Here is a 14,632-nt window from a genome sequence, read left to right on the forward strand (position 1 = left end):
AGCCTGTAGCCTTTTACTTACTTTATGGATATTTTGCTGTCTATTTTATGTTACAGCTTTCACAGTCTCACACCCAAACTGCTGCCCATTGCCCAAACTGACTATATGTCAGTGCAAAGTTTTGTCATTTAGTGCCTAATTTGCTTACAAACTGTTGATTGCTATGTCATGACAGTCGCTATTACTGCGGCTGTTCTGCTGGATTACATCCTGAAAGCTGTTGGCCTTATGGGACGTTGAAAGTTTAGTGCCAGGCTTAACATGATGTACTAATGAGCAGCCCCGGTAAGTGTGATGAGCTGGAACAGTTGATGAATAGAAAATAGCGTGAGGCTGTGGTTTGCAGTGTTGCTGTGCTCATGTCAGTATGACCCTGCTCAGACATTCAGGCATTAAAAACCATTTCAGGTGATCTCATACGCGGCAAAAAATAAAATGTGTAAACACACCCAGAACGCAGTGAAAATCCGATCACCCAAATCACATTTGGAGACGGGTGTGACCTCATTGTTAGTGTTGTGTGCACACACAGTATATGCATTTTATGTTTTATTAGGCTACTTCTTGCTCCGAAATGCTGTCTGCTTGCTGATAATATGCGCTTGTAAAATCAGCCAAGTGTTGGTAGCTGGATTGTATGCTGTGTAAAATCTTCCCTTTTATGTGCACGGGTAGTTTTCTTGTTGCAGCTCTACCAAAGCGCCGTTAATAAAAAAAGTACCTTGAACCACCAGCCGTGCTCATTGAGCTCATCGACCAAACTGCTTCCCTCCTAACCCCCTGATGTTTGGTTGAATGGAGCAGCATTTGATTTTATAAGGCCCTCAGTGTCACCGCCGTCAGATTAAGCAAAAGATTGCTTAAACTGGGCCTTTGGCAAACCTGCCGCTCTGTGGAGCGGTCTCCCTCTCTCAGTCAGTACTTTTTAATGGAGATCCTCCTAGCCTAATAGAGTCCTCCTGTACTCCCATCAATTCAACTGCTCTTAACACCTCCTCCTTATTCTGCCCACCCCTTGCCCACCCTCACCCCCCACTATCTGTCTCTCTCTTTTATTCCTCTACTGTTTTAATTGCTTGAAGGTCATTGACAATAATGTGACAACTTATTAGAAACCCCATCTGATGCCACTGATTTTATACCTCACTTTACCACAGTGCTTGGTTTCCAGGCAATTACTGAGCATGCTATTTATTAATTTCACGGTTCACAGAGCATCACACGCTATAAATAGTGAAGGATGATAGCTCAGTCATTCACAATGTTGGTGGCTCTTATCGATTTTGAGCGCGATGCTCTGGTTGGATGGAGCCTTCACCTTTTTGGGCTTTAAATACCGGAAAGTGGAAATGCACAGTGTGAGAAAGAAACAATGGCAGAAATGACAGTTAACATCAGCACATGAGAACCTGTTTAAATGCCCATTTTGCTGCTACATGCTTTTAAAAAAAATGTCATGATTGTAATTACACAGAAAAAAGAAAACTGCACGGTTTGCCCTTTTTATTTCCACAGGAATCCATTTATCACCAAAGATAGCTGACATCCCCATACAAGTGTTATACAGCACTAACGGTACAAATGCCGAGACCAATTATGTGTTGTTTTCTTGAAGCAAGACAAGACTAGCAGCTCTGCAGTTTGCCATGCTGTTCCCCCAAAATACTCTCTCCGTGCCAAAGTAATGTGTCTCTGTATTACGGGAACCATTTAACCTGTCAAGGCAAGAGTTCGGTGTGTGTTTGGAAACAATCCAATAAATTAGAAAGAGACAAAACCTCAGCCAAGAAGTTTGACTCAGACATCTTTTGCTAAACAAACAAAATGGTTCATCCCTTCCTGAAGAAAAAGAAGTAATAATAAACCAGCTGTGCCATATGCTATGTTGAATTTTCTGTCTTTTTCAGAAGCTCAATCACTAGTCCAAATTGAATTTTTTAAAGCTTTTTAGATGTGTTTTGAATTACCAAGTCACATAAATAGACGTGTTTGTTTTCCCCCAGAGAGTCCTCAAATGCTTATTCCACACAACCTCCAGCTATCTCTTTTCAAGTCTCACTTCACATGAGTGACTATTTCACATCTGCAGCTCGTGCTTATGCCTGAAGGTGTGAAAAAGGCAAGGGAACATGCACAAGACTTTGACCTTTAAAGTCAATGGCATAAATGTTGACTCTGGCTGTCACTGTTGTCTTGTTATCATCTCTGAGCCACAAAACAAAAACCATAGACATCTCTCTATGCACACTGATGTATGGGTTTAATCAACACAGGGCATCAAGCTATATATTCTTAAAAGCAGCATAGGATGCTTGCAAATAACACGAGCTAAAGAAAATCACAAATTAAGCCAGTAAAAGGTTCACAGTTCAAGGTTTTTTGCATGTCTCTCGAATCAGGAGAGTAGCCCTGTGTTTTATTACATACAGCATGCAGGTACAGTGTAGCACATAGTCGTGTAAATCAAGCCTATGAGCACTTAGTGTGTTGACAGTGTGTTGGGAGACACTTGTGCTTGAAAATCCCACTTTAATGGCTTTCTATATGAGGCTATATATCTGTGGTGTTAAAGCCCTGCTTGAGAGCATGTGTGTGTGAGGTTTCCTGTGTGGTTTCATCACATAGCTCCAGCTGTAAAGGCCTCCCTGCCAGAGGCTTTCCTGATTGAGAAGGCGGCTCCTTTTATGGTCCGGAGCGCTCTGAACTTTACGAGAGCGACAGCGGTCCTTCTGTCCTGTAGCTCCCAGCTAAAATATCATGTTTGTTTATCTCTGGAGAGAATTTATTCTGCTGATTCATTGGCTCGCACCCCTGCAACGGCTGAAGGAATTCGATTTTCTCTTTATTTATTCGCTTCATTTTTCCTCCTGTGGAAGAGTAGTCTCTTGTGTGATACCAGAGGAAAACTTCCTTCCTCCTCCCCGTGGTCCCCTGTGAAATGAGATTAGAGAGAGGAAGGAAAACGAGAGATAGAGGACAAGGGACATAATAGAGTTGTTATTCATTGTAATCTTGCTTCTCCTGTTGTTGCTTTTTGCTTTCACCTTCAAAATAGGCTATTATATTAAATAAACATGTCAATGTAGGCATTCATCAGGGATCATATTTGAACAACAGAATAGCTGAAAGTGTTTTTAGCAGACCATTTTAGACTTTTTGGACTGTAACTGGATATATTTACTATGCTTCACAAAAGGACAAAATATGCAGTTGTTACTGGGCAGGGGTTGAAACACATAATTCAGATGGATTGTCCAATATATTACAATTACAGAGCTGGTAACAGGCAGAGCAAACCCCTACTACCATGAACGATCTATTCCAACTTATTATGGAGGTTTATGATTTGAGACGGATATGACTTGATATAGTCTCATATTCATTAAAAATGACATTGAGAAATGATAAACCGCTGGGAAAATGTGTGTGCATGTGAGTGTATAGCAAAAATGCCGCATCCCTCTCAGCCAGTGCAGGTCATCCATGCTGAATGGCTTCGGAGGGAAGTTAGCTTAGCTGTGAAGTGGCTCACAGACCTGTGAAATAAAATAAGTAAAGGATTCTAAAGCAGGTGGCCTGCTGTAATTTACCATTCAAACACATTACAAACACGCCGGCTTCTCTAAAACCCTCTGTCTGGGTTCTGTCAACAACAGGATACCAAAGCAACCTGAATGTACAATCGATACCTCCCTGTCTTTTTGTCTGAAATGGTTTGGTTCAACGGTAGGACAAGCCCAAAGTGCTGGTGTCAGGGCTGCAAGGGAGAGCACCACACACCTTTGCCATTTTATTACTCTTCCTACAGTTTTTCACGCATCCGATGTGCAATCAGCTTGATGTGTGACCGCTTGGCGTCACATGTAACACGGACAGCCCTTTAACCACTGGGAGGAGACCCATTGCATGACACGCTCCTCTGGAAGCATGAGGTCACATGAACTTTACATGTAGGTCACATGGTCCCTGCGCGTCTCGTGCTCTGGTTCTTCCACAAGGAGACACAAAGGACTGCATCATCAAGGAGAATGAGCACACAGTCTTTGGGATAATAAACTGTTGGTATCAGGCAGATTCTGTTTAAATCTCACCTGCGCCCAAATGCACACATATATACTGTAGCTGGATTGTGTTGTGACCTGGCTACAGCTAACATCTGTACAGTTGATGCATTGGCTGCTTGTGGCAAATCTGTGTTTGCAAAACACAGATTGCAAAAACACTGAAATTAGCTTCATATACGCCTCAAGGCTTGCTGGCTGTAAATTAAGTGGAACCATTTTCAGCACGATAACATATTTTTCTCTGGACATCCAAAATATGTACAAAATAAATGCCTCAGTCATGTAAACTGAGCTATTATCAGGTGCCAATTTATACAATTATGTAGATAAAACAGAATTACCTTTCTTGTAGTATTGACAACAGCAGCTTTTGTAAACACATTTGATCATGCATCTCTAATGTGAGACGGACTACGACAACCAACAAAATGAACTAGAACAATTGCAGTTCCAAATAAACCTTTAAGAACAAATCAATCACAGTGAGTGGGTCTTTAATATCTCTACAAACATGAAATAAACTTGGGAAGTGGCACCATCCACTCTTGGTGGCATATTTATGGTGTCAAATCATGATGCTGTGTGACTCACCTTCCCAAGAATATTGTTTTTGTCCTGAAGTAGTTCATAATTTCCTTCCCCAAAATGAAATGAATGTCATGGTTTGTTTGCCAGACAGAGAGCAAACTGCTTATAGCAGGGATGAGAGATTGGCCACGGTCACCACAGGTTTCTACCAGACCTATTGATAATAATGTATTTCTATTAAATCACCCTCTTGCACAACTCTACTGCTGATGCAACTCTGGTCAAGGAATTACCAAAAATGCTGCTCAGGAAATAAAAAGTATTTTTCATGTGTATACTGTTGTGTCACAAATGATTATTAATATTTGTTCTGTATTTATTTACGATAGGAGTAGTTTTTTTAATTCCCATTATTTTCTAAGAGGTGTATGAATTACCAGCAATAACACAAATATAGAAAGGATTGAATTATAATGGTTGCCTAATGACGTATAGAAACAAAAGCCTTGTGTTTGTGAAATGGTCAGGCTTTCAGTTATACACTCCCATACTGAAGTGAAACATGCAAAATGAAAACAGAATTTTTAACTTCACCTTTTGCATCTGTGATTTTTCCTACTTCTTTTGATCTTCTTCATTCCATTGTAAATCCGATGGCAGGAGATGCTGGTTATTTAGTGTACTGAGAGTCAGGTACCTGTAGCTGGACTATAATTGTTCCCCAGGGGCACTTCCACTTTTTCAGCTAGGTAAACACTTTGTGGTTGTAAGCCTATTGTGAATTATATCAAAGGAAATTAGATTAAAGCAATTGGATTTTCATGGTAAATTACTCTTTACCCCTTAAATGACCCACTGAATGAGAGAACGGAGCCACGGGCTGATCTAAGTAACTGTAAACTACTGTGTCGTGCTATGTGGTTTTACCAGCGAACACAAGAGAGAGATGAGATTATTTTAAAGCCATTCTTCACTTCAACAACTTCATTTACAGACAAACAAAAAGAGTGCAGCTATGGTTCAGGGCTATGTGTTTTAGGAAAATTGTCACAGTTTTCAAAATTCTCATATTGTATGCAATACACCAGAAAGTTTATGTATAAAAAGGCTTTCTGTTTGTTTATCTTAGGATGAAGTGGTGGTAATGGATGCACCACTTGATCAGCAAGGGACATGAGAAAATAATATGCCATGAAAGTGACTTTTCATTTGCTGGCAGCACACATAACCACATTACACGCTAAACACAAGAAAAGCAGAAGGACAAAATTAAGGGTTGTTTTCTCTGATAGCTGCGTATCTAATTTGCATGACTTTGCATAATATAGTCCATAAAGGTAACAATATTCAAACTGTGACAGCCAAATCATATTTTCCTTGATAGGGCATCAACATTAATTTCAGTTCAGATGCACGGTAAAAAGGCCCCAGTTTGGGATGGAGCACCAGGAAGAGGTAGGAACAATAGAGAAAATAAAAGCCTAACACCTCTGTTGACCTGTGGTCATATCTTCTCTTCTCAGGTCTGTCGATTGAATAACTGAAGTTAGTAATGTCTGTTTCCATCAAGTCAGACAGTGCAGTCTTTAATTTAGTGTCATTAACCAGATTAGAAACAGAATTTAACTGGATTCTTTTATTCAGATTTTTTTTGGTTAAGATTACCACCTTTTAGCTGTTCATTCAGACACTCAGTCTACCTCTAAAAAGGCTTTTTCTCTCTGCTCTATGACTTTTTGTACTTACAAGCTAAGTTAAATGTTTTCTGACTACCTATTCTTCCTCTATTTCTCTTGTTTAATCTCTCCCTCTCCTTTTTCTGTACTGCAGGTCTATCTGACATGGGCGACATGGGTGTGTGCACGAGAGCATGAGATTGAGAGCGTTTGGCATCTTGGTGAAAAACAGAAGACTAATTACCTCCTGAAATAATTTAATGTCAGCCCTGGTGTGGGCTCCCCTCAGCAGGACAGCTGAACAGGCCCAGCCCTCTGCTGGGAGATTCATCTCTGTCAGCTTAGATAAACCTGCTGGCCATCACAGCGTTGGCACACACATCCTGCTCCTGGACCTGGCAAAAAAATAAAAAAATAAAAGCCTGATGAAGCTGTCCTGTTTTGCCTCCACTGGAAAAAGACAGGAGGCCTAAATGAACACGAGCTTTCATTACCGCTCCCCTTTTTAGCACTTAGGAGGTGCATCTGTTTGGGTTTTTGTGCAAATCACCTTTATCCTCCGCAGGCATAACCAGCTGCCATCACTCTCTGCAATGGTCCTTAGGGCTGTCAAGTCGGGGTATATAGGCTTTTCATGGGTGTGATGAGAGTGAACCAGTAATATATGTATTGCATGTTCACTTGAGGAGTTTTCTTGTCACAAATGTCAATCACAAAATGCAGTTCTTCCCTATTTTCAAATATCTTGATTAACTTTTATATATGTTATCATGACTCATGAAACCCATAGATTGCAATAATTAAGGGACTTTATGAAAATGACTGGGGGGGGGGGAGGAAACCTTATGTTTCACTTTATAAAAAAAAAAAAAAAAAAAAACAAGACCCTCGTCAGCATTAATATTTTCTTTTGGCCCTCTGCTTGACAAAAGAAAAAGTTCAACACCCTCCTCCCAATATCTCAAAAAAATGTAACTACTGAACTGATACAATTTCTTTCACCATTAATGACTAAAAGTGCATATAAGATTTCAGATGGTGTAACCCTATTTAAACCATAACATCTTAATGGAACAATAATTTTCACATATCCAAATTGCACATTAAAAACAGAACAAAACTGTGTGCCCCATTTACTGAACATTTGAATGAAACGGGCTCATCTCTAAATGGTACACTGGCTACATTTATATAGCGCTTTTATCCAAAGCGCTTTACAAGGTTTTTGCCGCTCATTCACCCATTCGCACACCCCGAGGGCAGCGAGCTATCATGCAGGTGCTGGTGTTGGCCAACCAGCAATTTGGAGCAATTTGGGGTTCAGTGTCTTGCCCAAGGACAATTCGACATGTGTACAGGAGAAGGTGGGGATCGAATCGCCAACACTGTGATCAGTGGACGACCCGCTCTACCTCCTGAGCCACATCCCCCTCATCTCCAAAGCTGCTGAAGAGAATTCGGAATGATAAAAATAAACTTAACTTATATCAGATGAGGCTATAGTCTTATATGTGCTGTATGAGATCACTGCACCTGCAAATATCAAAATGTAAGTTAATTTACTGTTGGTAAATGTAAAGTTCACTGCTCACCAATGCGCAAGAGAGAGGTATACAGCGGAAGACGGCACATGACCTTGCTGTACCAATAAGTTTTGTTTTTTCACACAGATGATTTGGTTCTAGGCCAATGGACTGAACAACACATTAATTAACTGAAGAATGTTCCAAACTGTAAATAGCCATGGTCGACATGTTTCATTTAACTTCACCTGTTCCTCGAAAAAGTTGGCAATGTGTAATGTTCAACTTGCATTATAGGCCAACTTTACATGACACATTTTACTTGGCTGTAGTTCTGCTTTCTGTGTTGATGAAGAATGAAGGTAGGAGCCGTTGTGAGAAATTACCTGCTCTTTTAAAAGACAATGGTCCATCTCTAATAAGTACTAATTGTGTCTGACCCATGGCCCACATTCTTTTGATGTAACCATTTGAGGTTTTTTTTTCCTTTTTTAAAATGAATCTCACAAGGGAAGAATGAATTAAAATATCCAATGAGAAAAAGTTAAAAGAACCTTCCTGCTCTCCCAAAAAAATGTATACTAGCAAAAAGAAAAATAACAAAACCTGCTTTCCCCCCCAATCATTTTTGTAGGCACCTAAAGTGACTAATAATAAAGTAACTAACTAATTAGTTAATTATAATCTCATCAAAGAAAGGCATCTCTGTTTGGACTGAGTGATAATAATCCCTCACATGCAGCAGCTGTGGCTCCTGTTGGCTGTGTCCTTGCAGTCCAATCAAACTGCACCTTATGTGTCGGTCACAGTCCAGTGATGGATAACTGCTTAAGATCAGCCATCCTTTGAAAATGAATGCTCAAATATCTTTCCGATATTGCCATACTATTAAAACTGGAGGTGAAGTGCACCTACATGTTCGTCTTAGACACAAACGCTCAAGGACATCAGTCCCTTATCACTAGTATCATCTGATCTGTTCAGCGTTTCACTTTCATCATAGCTTTTTAGAGTAAACATTAACATTAAGTGGCTATGCTACATTATTTAAGGCTAATAACTGAAAGGCATTTGGATTGCTGAATCATCCCTCTCACTTCAAGGACATGTGCTGTTATGATGTTTGAGACTGTTCTGATCTCAAGAAAGCAGAAAAATGCAGTGACTATCTGTTGCGCTATTGAAAGAATCATATTCATATGCATTCATTATATTAGGAGAATGCTAAAGAGTGAGTAAATAATGTCAATAAAGTACATTCAGTGTTTGTTTTGGCATGAAAAAACATTGTGCATAAAACATACTGGCTTTTACAGCCAAGCAGGCAAAGGGATTAACTAGTTGGTGACACAATGATGGGCACGAAGGGATGCAGACAAGTAGTTTTTGTTATTTGATGGCCATGAAAAACACACAAACGCGAATTGTGATGATGCCCCGATGCCTCTTTGTTTGGTGAGAAATGGACATAAAGGGCAAAACTGAAAAGCATCAGCGGTTAAATTTGTCTGCACAGACTTGGGCTTTTGTTTCTGATTGATGGAGCAAGAAATTCAGACACGCAGATTTAACACTGTTTTGAAGAAGGGGACTGTCATTGTCTATTCATTTAAAAGAATTTCATCTTGCCTCTCCTTCTTTCTCCTTACTATCTTTCTGTCTCTTTTACTCTGCGTTTTTCACACTTTTGTCTTCTTAGATCTATTTCTTAAAGGTCAGACGGACTACCAAGTCCATGTACTTGCACACACTTTCGTCAGATGTAGGCACTGTAGCCATGAATGAAAAGGGGAAGCCGTGACATTGCGACCACTTTGTTGTTCTCAAAAAAATGCTTTCTGTGCTGTCCTTGAGACTTTTATTCTATGACATTCCAGTTTCCATCTAAAGTTTTCACTCTCAGATCAGGTTTTATGACACCTTTGGTACCACTTCTGCACTTTTTGAATTCCCGTTTATTGAGCACTGACATAGCAGTCTTCAAGGATACACAAGCAGTTCTAATATCAATATATTCAAGTCAACAAAGGTAATCATGTTTTTTTTCAGATCTGAATATTTCACAATTGCCTTTGGCTCAGCAGTTAGATCTCACAACATTATTTCCCCAGTGAGTGTTTAAAAGTCTTTTACAGGATACTTGTGGAAGCTCAGTGGCTTAGACAATAACCTGGATTACGTTTCATGACCCACATGAATTTACCATTTCTTTCCAGCAGAGGAAGAATGAATCACTTCTTGGCATGCTAACACTAAGAGATGCAGGACATTTGCCCAGAGACTCAATCTCTGCTGTAAAATTGAATTCTTAAACTGTGTGAATGAATGAAACGGCTTTGAGCAGGTGTCATTTAAATGTGAGGGGCCAGAGTTTGAAATAACACCTAGAGTCAAACACAGGCTTATGCCCCTCACGTCTTTATTCATTTATCCCCGTTCTCTTCTCCCCTTCCACAATGTTTCTTTTTTTTCTTCTAATCCCACAAATTAATCCCTTCATGAACAGCACACAGTGGGAAAAAAGGGAGAGGAATTGAGAGAGTGAAGGATGATAGAATCCTAAAGCTTTAAGGCCAACAGTACTACAGTATCTAGGTGGTGTAGAATGAGCTCCATTATTGCTCTCAGGGCTCAAATTGAAAACATTACTGCTCCCATTCACAGTCCTCAGACACAGAGGATGGTCTTTATTTCCAATCTCAGTCTCCTTTCTGGTAGAAGGAGCACACAGCCTGTGTGTGCGTGTGGATGTGTGAGGGAGAGAGACGGAGGGAAATATTGTGTGTTTTTGTCTCCCCAAGAGTGTCTCAATAAAGTCATCACTGCTGATGCTGTGCATATAGGTGACCTCAGCTGAGCCTCTCTCATTACAGCCTCCCCCCACTTGCAGATCAAGACCTCAGTGCATTTTTAAAGACTGCCTTTACATCACAAAAACTGTGGTGTTAGCCAGCAGTTCTGTGGTGTCGACCTTGGTAAGCCAGGACAACATCAGTATGCATTGTGTTTCACTCAAAAAGGACATAGTGCCATAGTCTGGTGAGGTCGTAAATAAGTGAAGTCACAAGTTACTTACAAAGACTTAAATAAACTAGAAGGGCACTCGGGGAGCGCAGACCTCTGCCAAGGCCAATAATCCAGTCTTCTATGATATCCAAATCTGCAAATGCAACCACTAATATGTGGTTGTGGGGTTTGGGGGTCCTGCTATTTGAGTAAAAAGTACACATTTTCACATAATTTTAGACAATTATAACAATATTTATAAGAAAAACACAGGTTATAGTTTCACATTACACTCAGACATTAGCAAGAATAGAAGATAATCACAAAATAACCCTGGTTAAACAAGGCTTATAGTAAAAGGGATCTGAACTGCGATTTATATTAAAAAAAAGAATAAATTCAAAACAGGATGATGTTTTATTTTTTTGTTTTTTTTTAGGTAGACCGGGCGAGGACGGCTGGCTGGAGCATAGCTGGTGAGATCAGGCAGGCAGAGCGAGGACAGCTGGCTGAAGTGGAGCAGAGGTGAACATGTGGTGAGAAGCTTCTGAAGAACCGGTGAGTGGATCTGAGGCAGGTGTCGGTTTGAGGCGTGAACCTGAACACAAGGAGTCATAGGATTAATCATGGACTCCGGAAACACACCGGAAAACTTTCTATAATGCAAGCTCACAGGCCAAGACATTGTACCACTAGTGTAAACAGACGATCTGGCAAAGACTGGCGAGAAGAGCCGGGTAGATATACTGCATAGTCTTGATTGGTGGATGGAGAACAGGTGAGTAGCAGCAGATGAGTAGCAGGTGTGTCAGATTCTGAGAGGAGGTTCACTTGAAGCCACGCCCCGCCAGCACACACATACACAGACAAACACAGGAGGGGAACCAACAGGGGGGACAAACAGACAACAGAGACACCAGGAGTGGTACAGCTGTACCGTGACATATTGTTTCTAGAGCAGCAACAGTAAAGTTCACTACAGCAAAGTCACTATATACACTCAATAATATCTCACCGGAAATATATCTAAAATGTCTAAAATAAATAGCCTAATATTCCTGACATCAAAATACTGAGTGAAGTTTAGAAAGAAGGAAGAACACAGACATCAGGCAGTATCAGTCCTTCGTCCTGTCCTCTGTCCTCTTCCCTCTGCTGCTGCTGTGATTTACTGCCTGCAAGTATCGCTTGTAGAGAGAGGAGGGGCTGGTTTGTCTCAGCCAGTAGCTTACAGTTTTAGTTTACAAGAATTATTTAGGCAAATGATTTCTTTTCCTACTTTTTACTCAAGTTATCGTCAACTCGTCAATGTGACCTCACCGGGTTCACCGTCGGCTCTCTGCTCTGCTGTCCGCAGTGTGTGTGTAGGAGCTGGGCCCCGCCCTCAGCCAAACACACAGGGGAGACCAGAGGACAGAGAACCTAGCATGACCGTAAAATATTTTTTTTGCTATGGATCCACTCAAAAATGGAATGGGTTCTTCCTTGGCCCATGCTACACCCTTCCACTAAGTTTCATGAAAACCGGGCTGTCTGTAATCCTGCTGACAGACAAACAAACAAAGTACAAACGGCACCCAAAACATAACCTCCTTGGCGGAGGTAATAAAAGGTTTAGTCAGGAGGCCTCATATCCTTCACTTTCATGTGTTGCTTTTCAGCTTTATTCTTTGGATAAAAACCAAGGCATTAAAAGCTTGGAAAGATGATGTACCAAAGGTATCGACTTTGTATTTGAAATAAAGTTGGCTTGGTTCTTAATATTTGAGATTTTAGATCATGCACATGGCATATGTGAGAATATGAATGAAAACTGAATAATAAGAATTGTTGAAAATACCCATGAAATCAAGCATAGACTCTCCTTCTGTAGTACAGTGTGTGCCAACCTGTTATTTGGCTCATTTCTGAAAGGCTGTTTACCTAAAAACAATTCTCTGCAAGTAGAAAGGTCACATCTCCCTCATCCCTCCACCACCCTTGTTTCTCCTGTCACCCCACCCTTTTATCCGGGGGAGGCTGCCAGATTGCTTTAGCCGTTTTAGTGCAGCTAGCTGACAGACAGTCAAGGTGCTGACAAGGTCAGGAAAAGCATTCATGATGGAAACACCAGCTTTGAGGGAAAACACCAGCACAAATCCAGAGTTTACAACACACACTATGTAGCTTAATCATAAATTCAATTCAAACAGCAGAACAAATGTATACTGAATCGAGATCATCATGCTGTTATGCTACAGGGATGTTTATTAAGAACTAGCAAACTGTAATAAAAAAAATCACAATTTCCTTATATTACTCAAATAGTATTATTTTCCTTTACTTATTACTCAACAGCAAAAATAATTAGCTACATTACTCGTTACTACGATGAGCACCATCAAAGGTGCCTTTGAACAACTCCAAAGCCTTCATACCCACATGTTACATCTTCGGTATTTAACAAGTGAAGAAATAAAAAAGGAAACAAGTTTAACAAGCAGCCCACCTGTAGCTAGCTGTGTGATCAACAGCTAGCTTTGCCCTGGTGATTAGCAGTCCACAAGTCCCGTCCTCACAGTGCAGCTATGGCCAATGTTAGCAAGCCAGCTAAGAGGACAAAATGTGTGATTAAATAAATATATTTTGGTATTACTAGGAGGCGCATTCTTGTTACTGGGAGTCTTATTTCTCCTCTTTTGGAAGAGGCTAACAGCTTCCCCACACCTCCAGTCCCTGTGCAAGCTAACACTTACCGGATCAGTCTGTCAACTGAACGCTTAGGAAGAAATTGATATCAACTCTCCATCAAACTCCCAATAAGACAGCGAACAAGCCGACCCCTAAATTGTTGAAGTAACAGAGTGTTAGCAACTAAAATGTAATAACTGAATTTCAAATTGGAATCCCTTACAATATTCGTTACTAAAAAAATCACATTAATTACAGCAACTAAGTAATGCGTTATATACCTGTTATATCTCACAGTTTTTATACAGTATTTTATGTAAGTAAAATCATACACATAACACAGCACTAGATGTATTTCCATTACATTTTGAAACTTGGATACCCAAAGAATTTCTTTGTGACATCTTCGCTGCATTTGTCACTCTTCAGGCCTAGATTTCCGAGAGGCACTTCCCATCATTTTGAAATCCTTCATGCTTGTCTGACAGTCACTAGCCAGGGCTGAGAGAGGCACTTCCTTATTGGGCCTCAAGCACAAACATAGGTTGTGAAGGCTAATGCTCCTCCAACTGACAGCTTGAAAAGAAGTGTGCGCTCTGGAAGAAAGGCTAATTGGGCTGAATGGAAGATTTGCATTAAGGAAAGGTGGCAAAGGTGTCGTATTGCCTAATCGCATTTCATCATAGAAAGAAAGAAGAAGCACTTCTCCAACAGGTTAAATTATGCTGTTAAGTGGTCCCTTCCAAATCAAAAGAATGACCTCAAGCCCTTACCGGCATTCCTATTTTAAAAACACTGTTGAACTGCGTTTGATTGTAAAAGCACAGTTTTATTAAATTGAAAATAACCTTAACTCTAAGTAGAATTACTGTAAATCAGTCAATGCCTGAGAAAAGTGAAGTTAGAGGGGTTATCACTTATGTGTTTTAAAAAGTTAGACTTCTCCTTGTAAGGGGAATGTTTCCAACAATGAAAAATGATGTTAACAGCTATCTGTGGGCAGTGGCTAAGAACCTTTGGAAAGCTGCTAAGAATATATTCTTTTATTGTCCTGCTTTTTGGCTTCTCTGATGTTTCAGGGCTTAAGGCAACATCGCTCACTGCAAAACTGGCGGTGAAAGGAGTGAACAGATGTGTCCGCATTGTAAAAGAGGGAGAAAGCTGA

The sequence above is a fragment of the Siniperca chuatsi genome, linkage group LG8 (genome assembly GCF_020085105.1).
Source record: "Siniperca chuatsi isolate FFG_IHB_CAS linkage group LG8, ASM2008510v1, whole genome shotgun sequence".
NCBI classification, from domain to species: domain Eukaryota; kingdom Metazoa; phylum Chordata; class Actinopteri; order Centrarchiformes; family Sinipercidae; genus Siniperca; species Siniperca chuatsi.